The following is a 12,761-nucleotide window of genomic DNA, read 5'->3' on the forward strand; positions in this document are numbered from 1 at the left end:
TCTACCCAAATCTTGTCTTTCCTAGGCTTTTGGGTTCTCTTCTTGCACCATCTTGTTTTGAAGGTCACCTAGGATTGTGGAGAGTCCTCTTTTCCACCTTTTACATTATTTAACATAATTTCCTTACCTTTCCTTGAACGAAGTTGTGGATGCAACTTCCAACATCGTTAAATGCCATGTCCATGAGATTTTTAATGTGCAGAAAAACTTATTCTTGTTTGCGGACATAGAATCTCCCTCGTGGAAAAGAAGGTCGTTATGTTTGATGCCTAGAATTTCATTCATTCTTTTAACCATTACTATGTGTTGCTTTCACATAGCTGCGAAATGGTCAGAAGAATCACAAAATGTACAAGGGTACTGATTCCACAAGTATTTAAAATTTCCATGCATTGCGAAACACCCTTGAGAGTTATACATGTCTTTAGAGTTTCAACTTCGACGGTTGTCACAAGGTGGTGACATCCCATGCTTAGATGTTTGATGTACCACAAGACTTTTGGAGCATTATCCAAACTCCCTTCAGCTATATCCCAATCCCTGGTACTTTGGTGTTTCCTCGACCATAATCGGATTGGTAATTCCTTTATCATTTTTCCAAGACCTCTACCTTCCTATCCCATCGTAGAAAGCAACCTCATACCTATACCCTTGGTATATTTCTCAAATGCTGCAAATGAGTTATTATGCAAATGAATGGAAGGAGTAGTGCTTGAGATACTGATTACCTCATTAAAATTGTCATGCATCCTTTCTACTTTTGATGATGCTGATGATGACCAACTTCTAGATAAATCTAACCATCCACTCTTACTCACTTCCATAGGGTGTGCTTCTTGGAGATTCTTGCAAAAATCACATGTATCATCTTTTCCATATCGTCCAAAACCACTATTTGAACCATGAGCACATACTCACTTCATCATAGTGGTCTCTTTTGCTGGTGTAGGAGTAGCACTTTCTGTAACTTTCTCATCAAGCACTTGTTGTAACACAAAGTGCATCTAGCTCTTCCTACCTTTAGCTATACCTAACATCCTTCTCATTCTCCATCTAAAGAGCCAAATTTCGCTCTTCAAGCTCTTAGATACTCATTTTTCTTCAAATCTTGCAACTTGGTCAACTTGCACTCTGATACCAAACTGATTTGAATGTGGAATAGGTGATTTTTTCCTCTCAAAATAAATTGAAACAAAAACTATTAGGACTATGTTGACACTTTGAAAGCATGAAAATTAGTCTTCATAAGCACCATGCTTATTTAGTGTCCCTTCAGGCATGAATTATTTCTCTTATGAAATTTAATCATAATGAATATAACACATAATTCATGTAGGCATAGAGAAGATCAACACAAGGTTTCATGATGGATTTCACCCCTCCTAGGCTACATCTTCATGTCTGTCAACATGACTAGGCCACTCATATTTAGGTGTAAAATTAAGTACATAAATTATGATGAAGACCATGTGGTTGTTTCCCTTTTAATAAAACATTCTCCTTTAGATAAATATCGCATAAAAATAACATGACAACCTGCAATCACCATGTAAACTACAATAGTACAAGGAGTCTTTGGCAATGACCCTAGAATTCATCTGAAAAATAGCATACATGAAAAAACAAGGACATAATCTAAGCTTCCCTCATCTTGATATGGAGAGAAAAATGTCCACTGAATTTTGAAGGTGAAGAAACCCCTACATGGTCTTTTTCATGCTCAAAACCCTTAGAAAATGCTATCAATCCTTGTTTGATCCATACATCTCTTAGCCTCGAACCTAAACAAAGGCCATATAGATGTGCTCAAAACATAAAACAATTCTACCTTGAAAATATCTAACTGAGCGACAAATTCGCCCTCCGCCCATGCAATTTGTTGGACTATTAATTCACCCTCTAACAACTTAATGCAAAAAAATATGGACATATGGGCCATGGGGCCAAGGGCTAGGCTAGCCACCCACCCTTCCTGATGGTTCCCTTTCCCTTCTTTTTTGGGTTACATTGCAGTGCACGTGCCTTGGGGCTAGGCCATTAGGGGATCACCCCCTTTGTGCTTTGTACACTTGGTCATATAAAGCGTCAGACGACTTGGGGTTTGCCCCCAACTTTCTACATGCAGACATTGGTGTTGGCTCTAGCTTGTGTTGTGGCTTGGACTATCTCCATGGGATAGGCTAGCGCCTAGACCCTTGGCCCTCTGCCTCCGATCATGTGGCACTAGGGTGGCCAAGGGCTATGGCTTAGCCTGACCCCCTCCGCCATATGTGCATTATGTAAAATTTAAAGAAGATATTTCATCCATAGTCTAATAAGTAATGTTTTTGGTGCATTGGTGCAGGCATGTTGTTATTCTATGGGAGGCCACGAGTTTGACTCCCATGGCGTGGTTGCTCGATCCATATAAAATTTTTACCTATGTGTGGAGGTCACGTGGTTGCCTCCTATTGGTCCACTTGGCTCCATGATATTGGACCACCAAATAAACACAATCCACCAATGGAAAACCTATAAATTTTTAACCAATGGAGAGAGGCCAAGTGGAAGCCTCTCACTGGTCCTTAAAAACCCAAAAAACATAGTCAAAACCTAAATTTTTCCATTTTTTACTTTTTTGGGAAAACAATCAATGGGCCATAACTGCGGCTCCCGATGTTGGATTGATGTGAAACAAATATCGTGGGATTCAAAATGACAGACACTTCGATTTAACACTTGTTGCAACCAGTTCTGCACACTTTTATTGCTAAGCATAAATTTGATCACCTCATCACTCTTCAAGGGGGAAACATCCTTTACATTACATAAACGAATAATTCTTGGATGATTCAAATGAAAAAACATCCTTTACATATATAGGAGTCTAAGGGGTGACAATATAATAAGAGTTGACATAACAATAATAATGTAAGGGCACAACAATAAAATAGTGGGCTTCTATGAGGCACAATAATAATAATATTGGGCTTATATGGCGCACAATAATAATAATTGAATATCCATAGTTAAAAAACTCATGTGAAAATATTTAAGACCACAGTTGTTGGGACATGTATTCTGAGTTGAATGGTGGGTAACACATCCTAGTGGGTATTCATTTTGGTGATTATGGCTAAGGAAATTGGAAAAGGCAATGGGAAAGGCTTTGGAAAGGCATGAGGCATTTATTGGCATTTATTTATGAAAGTAAAGCAAATTAGGAGGAAAGGAAGGTGAAAGGTCATAGGTTTTATGTTAGGAGGAAAAATGAATGAAAATAATGGAAAATGAATAAAATAGAGACTTCATTGATAAAAAATCTTTTGATGATCAGTTGGCAAGATTTTTGCTCCAAATTTTGCTCAGGTTTTGCATTGGATCAAGAAAGGAAAAGAAGGCAAGAGGAAGGAAGAAGCAAGAAAGGAAGAGTAGGATCAAGTAGCTACAACATGATTCTAGGCAGCTATTGATTTTCATGTATATTTTTCTTGCTATATTTTGCATGCATGGTATTGCATGTGGTTCTTTGTTGTTATGGCATGGGTTTTTCCAGGTGTAACAATTCTTTCAACCTATCCTTTCCATTTCTAGATATTCATGGTGTGATGGAGTTCTCATGTTTTGGTTGAGATGGATTTCCAGATGGATTTGAAGTTGAGCGAGGTGAATCTCTGAATGATAGAGCACATGGCCTAGTCGTCCCTGCACTGGAATGTGGATCATGGTAAAGCCACTAGCCTAGTGACCACTGAGCCAAAATGTGGGTTGTGGTAAAGATAGGGTAGTGTTTCCTTTGTGGTCCTAGGAATCCTTAGCAGTGAATGGCTTGATATAAGGTAAAGAGAAGAGGTGGTTTTCTCTCTATTGGGCCTAGTAATCATAGGTTTGGGATTTGTGGTAAATCTTTGAGAGTGGGTCTCAGTTTAGGGCCTAGTGATCCAGTTTTACATTGTGGTAAAGCCTAAGATACTAAGATACAGGGAACTTCCTCACTGTGTAGGTGGAGAAATCTGGTGGCATGCATGATTTTTTGGCCTAGTGATCTTATGGAGATCATGGTAAAGCTTGTTATTACATGTTTATTGTGTTGGCCTAGTGATGTGGGATGGATTATGGTAAATCTTGGTTTCTATTGATGAGGGTGATGTGGTTTAGCCTCAAGATGCCCTAGTTGATTCTTTTGGTTTGAGTCCCGCATTCATGCTTAGAATATGGCACAAGGGTGAATGGATGAAGATATGTTTGGCTCAACCATTCTATGGTAGGGTGGAACATGGTACTCCCATCCCGAGTTTGGATTTTACATCATTAATGAGAGGCTATTTATCCTTTTATTTCTATGAGTATTATATTGATTTCTATGTGGATCATATGTCTGTGATTTCATTGGTATTTTTGCTGCTAGTATGTTGGTTATATATGTGTTTTATGATAGTGGCTATGTATGGATCTCATCTGTTTTTACTTGTATATGAATGAACAATGTATCTATGGCCTATTGGATGAAACAGTAGCTAAAGTGATATGGAAACAATGTCTCATAGTGAATCTTCGATAAGTATGAAACCCCTATGCTTAGATCTATTATTTACACCTGTATATTACATATTTGTGATATGTTTGACGAAATGCCTGTCATGGCTAGTAGGGGTCCATCTGAGGTCTTGTTAAACTATTTTCTTTTGCATCATTGTTTCCTTGCTATTTTATTATTTTGGAGATGTCATTCAATTATGGGTAGTGAATTGGGCTCTGGACCTAAAAAAGTAGCTTAAATCCCAGGGATGTTGGCACAGAACTGGAAAGATATTCCATGGATGCTAGTATTTGTATAACATGAGAGCGTCCAAAGGCTCCTTGACATTGGGAGGAATATAGTACAAGATAATCAAGAGGTTAAGTGATAAAAAAGTTCAGTGAGACCTAGGGGCTAGCTGCCTGAAGTGTTGGGATGGTTCTTAAGGGTCTTGTAGTTGATGTGGAAGCTTTGTATGTTGTGTTTCTATTTATTCCATTTCCTTAAGGTCACATAGGAGGTTAAATATGATCACAGTAGCCTCTTATCACATGTTTTCCCTGGTTGGAAGATTACTTGGGTAGATATGGGAGGAGGGTGCTATAGAGTGGTATCATAGCATGGTTCACCCATCGGACTGGATGTGTGGTGTCTTGGACAGGAATTCATGTCAATTTCATATGTGTTCCTTATGCTTTTATTCCATATGCTTGTTTCATTTACATGGTGTTGATCACGGTTGTATATATGTCATAATGTGAGGTTTGATGATGTTGTTGTGGGATGTGTCATCTTGAGTGTATGGTTGTATATTCATATGTTATGCATGTCAGTGTCTATATGTTGTTCTACATGCATTTTCATGGCAAAGGTTGTTGTGTATGAGTTCATTGTATGAAATTACATCATCACGATGATATTGGTACCTTATGATGTTAATGTGTTGGATGAGATAGATAAGGAGATGCAGATCATTAAAGTGAAGTTGCAGCGTTGGACCTCGAGGCAAGAGAATTTTTTCATATAGATTTGTAGGTCAGGCATGCAAGTATGTAGGTTAAGGGTTTTTATATCCATTAGGGCTATATGTATGCCTTTCATTCTATTGATGTTATGGTTACATACATCATGGATGCTAGTTGATTAGTGTAGTTATATGCACGTGTCAGATAGTCATGAATCACAATAACATGTTGTTGTACTCATCGCTATTATTGTTTCAGGTTAGATAATTTGATGATTATCTTATATGTTGTTGATGCGTATGTTATAGGTTAAATTTTTGTTATTATATGATATTTGGCTTGATGATTAGGTTATATGTTGTTGATGAGCATGATATAGAACTCATTGTTGTTATATGCTAGTAAGTTGATGATTAGAGTTATTACATTAAGACATTGATGTTATATGTATCATTCTAATTTGGATTGATCTATGCAAATGTTTAGGGTTATAACATTTAGGTATGAGATAATATGTTTTGATATTATGTCATACTAATCTAGACTAACTTTTCATATGTGATTGTTATGCATGAATGAAAATTGTTTATGAGCTTATGATGTGAACATGTTAGTTAGTTATTGTTATGGATATCATGAACTTTTTTATGGTTGAGTTGATATGTTGTAAAGTTATATCTTGCTAATATAGCTTGATTGTGTAGACAAGATAACCTCCCCTAAGATACATTAAGGTATGTGTTTTCTTATGTCATATATTTGGCGCTTGACTATTTGATTATGTCGCCTATTTGGTGTTTGAGTGTTTCATGTCCATTATGTTGCCTAGTTGATTTATCTAACATTGTGTGTTTATAGTTTTCTTGAATGTTTGATTAATTGCATGATATGAGTATGTGTCTATAAGGTTGCACGAACAAATGCTCTTGTTTTAAAATGGTCATACTAACAAATATGTGTTGAGACAATTAATATGTATTTGAGTGTAGTAGGTGATAGTTGTAGCATTATGTGTAATGACTATGAATTGATTATGGATTATGAAATAATTGTTAGTGTTGGTAAAGGTTGATTTCAAATTGATAGATATGATTGTCTTAATATTTGGAATGTGTGGTTGACATGTGTGAATAGTTGCGGGAAACATGCTTAGTATTAGCATGATAGGGTAATAGTTGATGTGTTTATATAAATAATAGTTGGATGATGTGACAACACATAGTGAGCCTCGATCCCAACAAAGTAAAAATGTTTTATGAACCAACTCACAAAAAGATAGAAAAGATAGATCAATGACTTCAAATTCAGCCTCTCCGAGGGGGAAACCACCTTTACATTACACAAATGAACAATTCTTGGATGATGCAAATTACTAAACCTCCTTTCTATATATAGGATTCTAAGGGGTCACAATATAATCAAAGCCGACATAAAAATACTAATATATGGGCACAACAATAACAATAGTGGGCTTCTATGAGGCACACTAATAACAATATGGGGACAATAGGGGCACAATAATAATAATAAGGGCTACACTGACAATAGTAATGGGGGTATCACTAGTATTATAGGGATCTAGAAGAGGTAGAAGAAAGGAATTGGGAAAGAATTCCTTTGGCTATGTTTGGAAACCGTAATTCCAAATGAATGACTGTTTTTCATATAGGAAGTCTTCTTAACACTAATTTGTTTGAAATTATGTGCATATTTTCTATGTTCATGGACATGTATTTGACAGGTATAACATGTGGTGTCTAGTTATAATTAGATATTTCAAGGGAATTGGAGTCCCTTGAGACATGGCACATATGTGTTTGATTACAAGGAAGCATGATTGGCACAACAAGATAAGGTAACTAGTCTATTTTTATGTTTATTTATGCACTAACAGTTATGTGTTTATGGTAGTATGATGTAGGGGATTGCATGGGAAAAGAGATTGCCATGAAATCTGAAGAAGGCTTAGGTTGAGCTTTCCTATGGACACACTGGGAACCATGGGGATTAAGTCATGGTGTTTTTTGTTAGTCTTGTGCCTTTGGTATTTTTTTATTTGCGTGTGCTTGATTTATAGTTTTGTTATGCCTAGTGCATGATCATGGCACTTTTTTTGTGGTGTCCTGTTGTTATTGGTTTTCCTAGTTTTCTTCTTGTTTGTTTATTGTGATTTCCTTTTAAGTTTTGAATCTTGGGAATTGGTTGGGAAGGAGGAAGTTAATGGATCTCGAGGAAAGTTGTTTGGTACCAACAAGTGATGTAAGGTCTGGTTGAACCTTAGTGCATGTATAAGGGCAACTGAAGGCAATCGTATGACAACTAGTTGGATTGGTTGGGTCCATTGAGGTAAATGGACGGTTATAAGACAATCATGAGAAAGGTAATAGGAACCGTGAATTAAATGGATCTCCAGCATCATATGCCTTGATTTTGTTGGCAATGATTGTTCTCAATGTTGTGCGTGGTGTGCAGAGATAAAGGGAGTTCTCTTAACCATGACATTATGATATCTAGTAATTATGTTATGATCGTGATGATGCTGATTTTTATATATGTATACATGTATGTATGTCATTTCTAACATGGTCGTCATGGATCATGATTTTTTTATGCTAATGTTTATGTATATGTATGTATGTATCCATGTATCTATGTCACTATTTGACAGGGTTGTCAGGGATCATTCTTTTGGAGGAATAGTTTCTTATGAAGGTGAATGGCATGAAGAGATTCCTGGTTCATGAGGAATCAAGTGGGAAGAGTAGCCTGACAGATCTCTGAACTCAATATCATGTGGTTATGAGTTGATATTATGTTATTATATTATGACTATGTTTATGTTATTGATAGACTATGTCGAGAGACACATCAGCGGGATGAAATCAATGTTCTTTATGACATGATAGGATAAGCATGGATGACAGAGAGACAATGTAGTTTTAAATGTGTAGTACATATGTTTTACATGATTCATATGTGATGTTGTGCATGTGCAGTGTTGTGTATATATGGTGTCTGTACATGTTGTTTATGCAATTCTATGTATAGGGTGGTACAGATAATGTTGTGCGAATGTTCCATATGTAGTGTTGGGTATAGATGGTGTTGTGCGCATGTTGGATATGCAGTGTTGTGTACATAGGGCACTATGTACATGTTGTATGTGCATTATTATGTACATATGGTGTTGTGCACATGTTTTACATGTGGTGCTATATACATATGTTGTTGTGTACATTATTGTACAAGTGGTCTTGTGAGCATGTGGTGTCGTGTACATATTGTACATATGGTGATGTGTGCAGGTGGTGTTGTTTATATGTCGTGCATATGGTGTTGTGTACATATACTGTCATGTACATGTTGTGCATATGGTGTTGTGTAATTTGGCATTGTGTACATGTTGGACAGGTGGTATGATGTACATGTGGCATTGTGTACATGTTATGTAGGTGGTGTCACTTACATGTGATGTTGTCTACACGTTATGCAAGTGGTGCTTTGCACAGGGGGTACTTATACATGGTGTACATATGGTATTGGTATACACGTGCTATTCTGCGTGTGTCGTACATGTTGTGTTATGGGTGTGTGCTAATATGTATGTGCATTGTGTAGTCATGGTATCGTGACATATATATTGATTTTGTTGTATTTTGTGTACGTATATGTGTTATGTCGTACATTGGGTGTAGATGTATGTATTTATTGTATTTTGTTGTCCACCATGTGTAGACGCATGTATTATGTTGTGTTCTACACTCATTGTAGGTGTATGTATTGTGTGGTGATGTACACTAGGTGTAGCAAAATGTATTATGTTGTGTTGTACACTCGGTGTAGGTCTACTTGTTGTATGTCAAGTGTGGGTGTTATAGAAATATTTGCGCACTACAACCCCAAACTCATACGCCCATAAAATAAGGGCTCTTTAAGTCCCTAAAAGTGTTTTTTCATACCCTAAAGGATCATGGTCAGATGAATACATCATTTCCCAGAAGTTCCACCTGAAAAACTACTCAGAACTAGCCAAAACTAGATCATACAGACTGCTCCATGGCCAAGGTGCGATGCATACTGACTGCCAAACTGGCCAGGTGTGATGCATACTGAAATTACCTTCTGTGGGGTGCGATGAGTGAGAATAGACAAATGGCAGAGATAGTTTGCAAGGTGGATGATCATGGAATCTTCCAAAAACTTCTCCTGTGACACTTGCCTCTCTGAATTCGCCCAGAGATGAGTAAGAGATCATTGAAATCTCCAAGTGGAACCAAGAACTCTCAGTGGAGTGAAACTAATCAAAAACCCAAAGTTGACTCACACCCTTGCAAGACATCTATAAATGGATCCCTTATCTAAGAGATCTAGTGGCGGGAATTTTGTATTTTGTAAGGAAGTGTTGTTGGTTTGGTGGTGAGAAGAGACATTGGATTGTTGGGTGATTTGCTTGCTCATGAGGTGAAGAGGGCTTCTACAATTGGGAGGATGATGCTAGATCAGACAGCTAGGTTGTAATCCTCTCTTACATTACTATTAATAAAGTTCTCTGAGTTTTCCTCCATATAATCATGTTTATGAATCTTATTGTTTATGAATGCAATTGTATGGTTAATTTGTTTATGATTCTGCATTGTTTATGATGTTTTAGATAGATATTCTTTGGTAGTTTGTTGTTACTTTGACTCTACAAGTACTCTTTAAAGCAGGACAAGTAGGAAAGGAGTGACAAATTCTATCAAGGAAAGGAGAAATCAAGATAGGATCAAAGCGGAAGATCCAGGTTGGTCCTCTTTTCTTCTCTTCCATCTATCACACTTAAAGGAACTCTTGAAAATCTTTCATTGTTTGTTTCTAAGATAGCTACCCGTCTTAGTGGGACTAGCAATTTGAATCGACACTAGTTTTCCCTAAAACAAAATGGCGACTCCATTGGGGAGCGAATGGTTTGTTTTGTTTGTTTATTGTTTGCTTTATAAACTACAGACGGAGCCTGAAGTTATCCAGCTAGCCTTTGATATGCCTTTGCTATGCAATTGCGAAGTAGATGAATGCTGCTTCAGTCAATCTCCGGGTTCGTTTATGAACTAAACATCTAACTTACAAAGCATTCTAGGTTCTCTTGTGATAGCTCAGAACCTCATCAGATCTTATCCTTATGCTCTATTTTTACTGTCCATCATTACTCAACCTAAATCACTGAACTTAGCTACAAATTTTGAGCAAAAACCAAGTCCAGTTTGGCTCCCTAGTCCATCGCACTATCTGTAACTGTGTAACCTGGATGCATCACACCTTCCACGTGTTGCAGATGAGATGAATCCCTGTTTCCTTATGTTGCAGATAAGATGATTGAGTGATACTTATTTCTTCTCTGGAAGTTGGTTTTTTCCTTCTTGTTTTCATCTTTATTCAGTAGTTTTCATGTTCATGATCAGTACCTTCTTGCTGAGACCTTCTTCCTTCACATATTTCAGCCTCCATCAGTTACAAATTGTAAATGTTTTTGTGTATTTGTCAATCATTTACAGTCTTCCTTTGTCAAAAGTAGCCTAATCGAACTGTCGTTTCTGATGCAAGTGTCGTAATTGTCATTTTAAATCAAAGGAAGAGTGTTGTAAATCTTCCTCTTCTAGATAGTTTATTGTAATTTTGTCATTGTACTTGATTTGATTTATTAGTATTTGAAGTGTCATTTTACAGTTTCCATTTCGAAATCGAAAAGTGTCGTCTTAGTTTTCCTTTCATTTTGAAAAGAAATTGTTAGAAATATCACTTTGAAAGAAAATAGTTGAGCTCTGTACTCAGCTCTCCTTTTTGGCATTCACGCATTAAGGAAGAAGAAAACAAATACATTCATTTGCATCTATATTTTGACTGCATGCAAAATTTGATTTAGGAAAGTGCATTTAGTGTGTGATCTATGCTCTCTGCTGAAAGAAAATCATAATCTTCTTTCCTTTGTAGCTAGGATTTTCATTCCTAAAAGAACATAAACGACTGTTTATCATTTTATATTACATATTTAGGAATTTCACATCTACATCACGTGGTGAACCTTGAAAGACAAACTTCTAATCAAGATCAACTCTAAAATAAAACTCAATGAACATAAAAATGCTTTGGAACCTAACGCAACACATCTAGAAGTCTAGGCTAGAGACATGTTCCGGCGTTGTAAAACCTGGTAACTATCGTTTTCATTGAAGGTTGGGTGATTCCTCCTCTTTGATACGACAAGTGCTGGTACAAACTTGTGCTCCCCATACCATCGAGTATATATTGGGAGACCACAATAGGTTGATATCCTTTATCCCTAGGAAGCCATGTCTGCCGCCCTATCAATCGTAATGCACTGAACATAGCATTCAGGAAGATTGACTGTCGTACATAAGTCCTTGGTAATTTCTCTATCATTTTTCACCAAGGTGTATTTTGCAGCTTTATGATTTGTTTGGTAAACCCTCCATCTAGACTTCTAGAGCAGTCACTTTCGTTCTTTTTCGACTACTTAAAAGAAAAGGTCCATCTGAGCACTTGTCACTTTAGGATCATTAAAAATCGAAGGCAACTAGAGTCACCTTTAGCTTTTTCTCTACTCTTAAAAATTGAAAAATCAAGTTGCGTCAAAGTGTCTTTAAAATTTATTTTAATCGAAATAACATCCATGTTCCTTCATTGATCTGAGGTTAAGATAATGGAGTCTACCAATCAAGGAATCCCTCTTAGAGGGAATCCTAGTCCTTTCTCCTCTTGGGGAGATATTGGTTCTCCATATATGGCTACATCATCCCTTCCAGGAATCACAATCGGCCTACCAGTATGGATTTTCTCAACCTCTGTTGTTCAAAACACTGTAATTCCTCAATAATCTAATCAGCAACAAGACAATACTGAAGTTACCCCTTCGCCTTCTACTTCGTATTTTTCTCCTTCCCCTTCTTCCTCTTCACTTGGTGAAACTAGTGACACTAAAAACCAAGTAACTGAGAAGAAAAAGAAAGGGAAGGAGAAGAAGAAAAAACCAACTAAATAAGGGAACAACAATGCATCATCTGACGAAAATCAGCACACTAAAGTTTACAAACCAAAAATTCCATGCTTAATTTGCAAGGAGAGACATTACCATCAAGATTTCCCCTGAATTCCAAGAATCTTAAGGGAATGGTCTCCCCGTTTGCACCATTCGGTGTCATCAACCCCTGACAGTTAGGTTGACACCACATCGTCAACTAGTGAAAATGAAGTCAGTAGACAAAAATGAAAAGTGAGAGTTCCATGTACGTTATGTGAAGGTG

Source organism: Pinus tabuliformis, chromosome 2_1 (assembly GCF_031772625.1).
Source record: "Pinus tabuliformis cultivar Carrire ecotype Pingquan chromosome 2_1, CPIR1, whole genome shotgun sequence".
Classification (NCBI taxonomy): Eukaryota; Viridiplantae; Streptophyta; class Pinopsida; order Pinales; family Pinaceae; genus Pinus; species Pinus tabuliformis.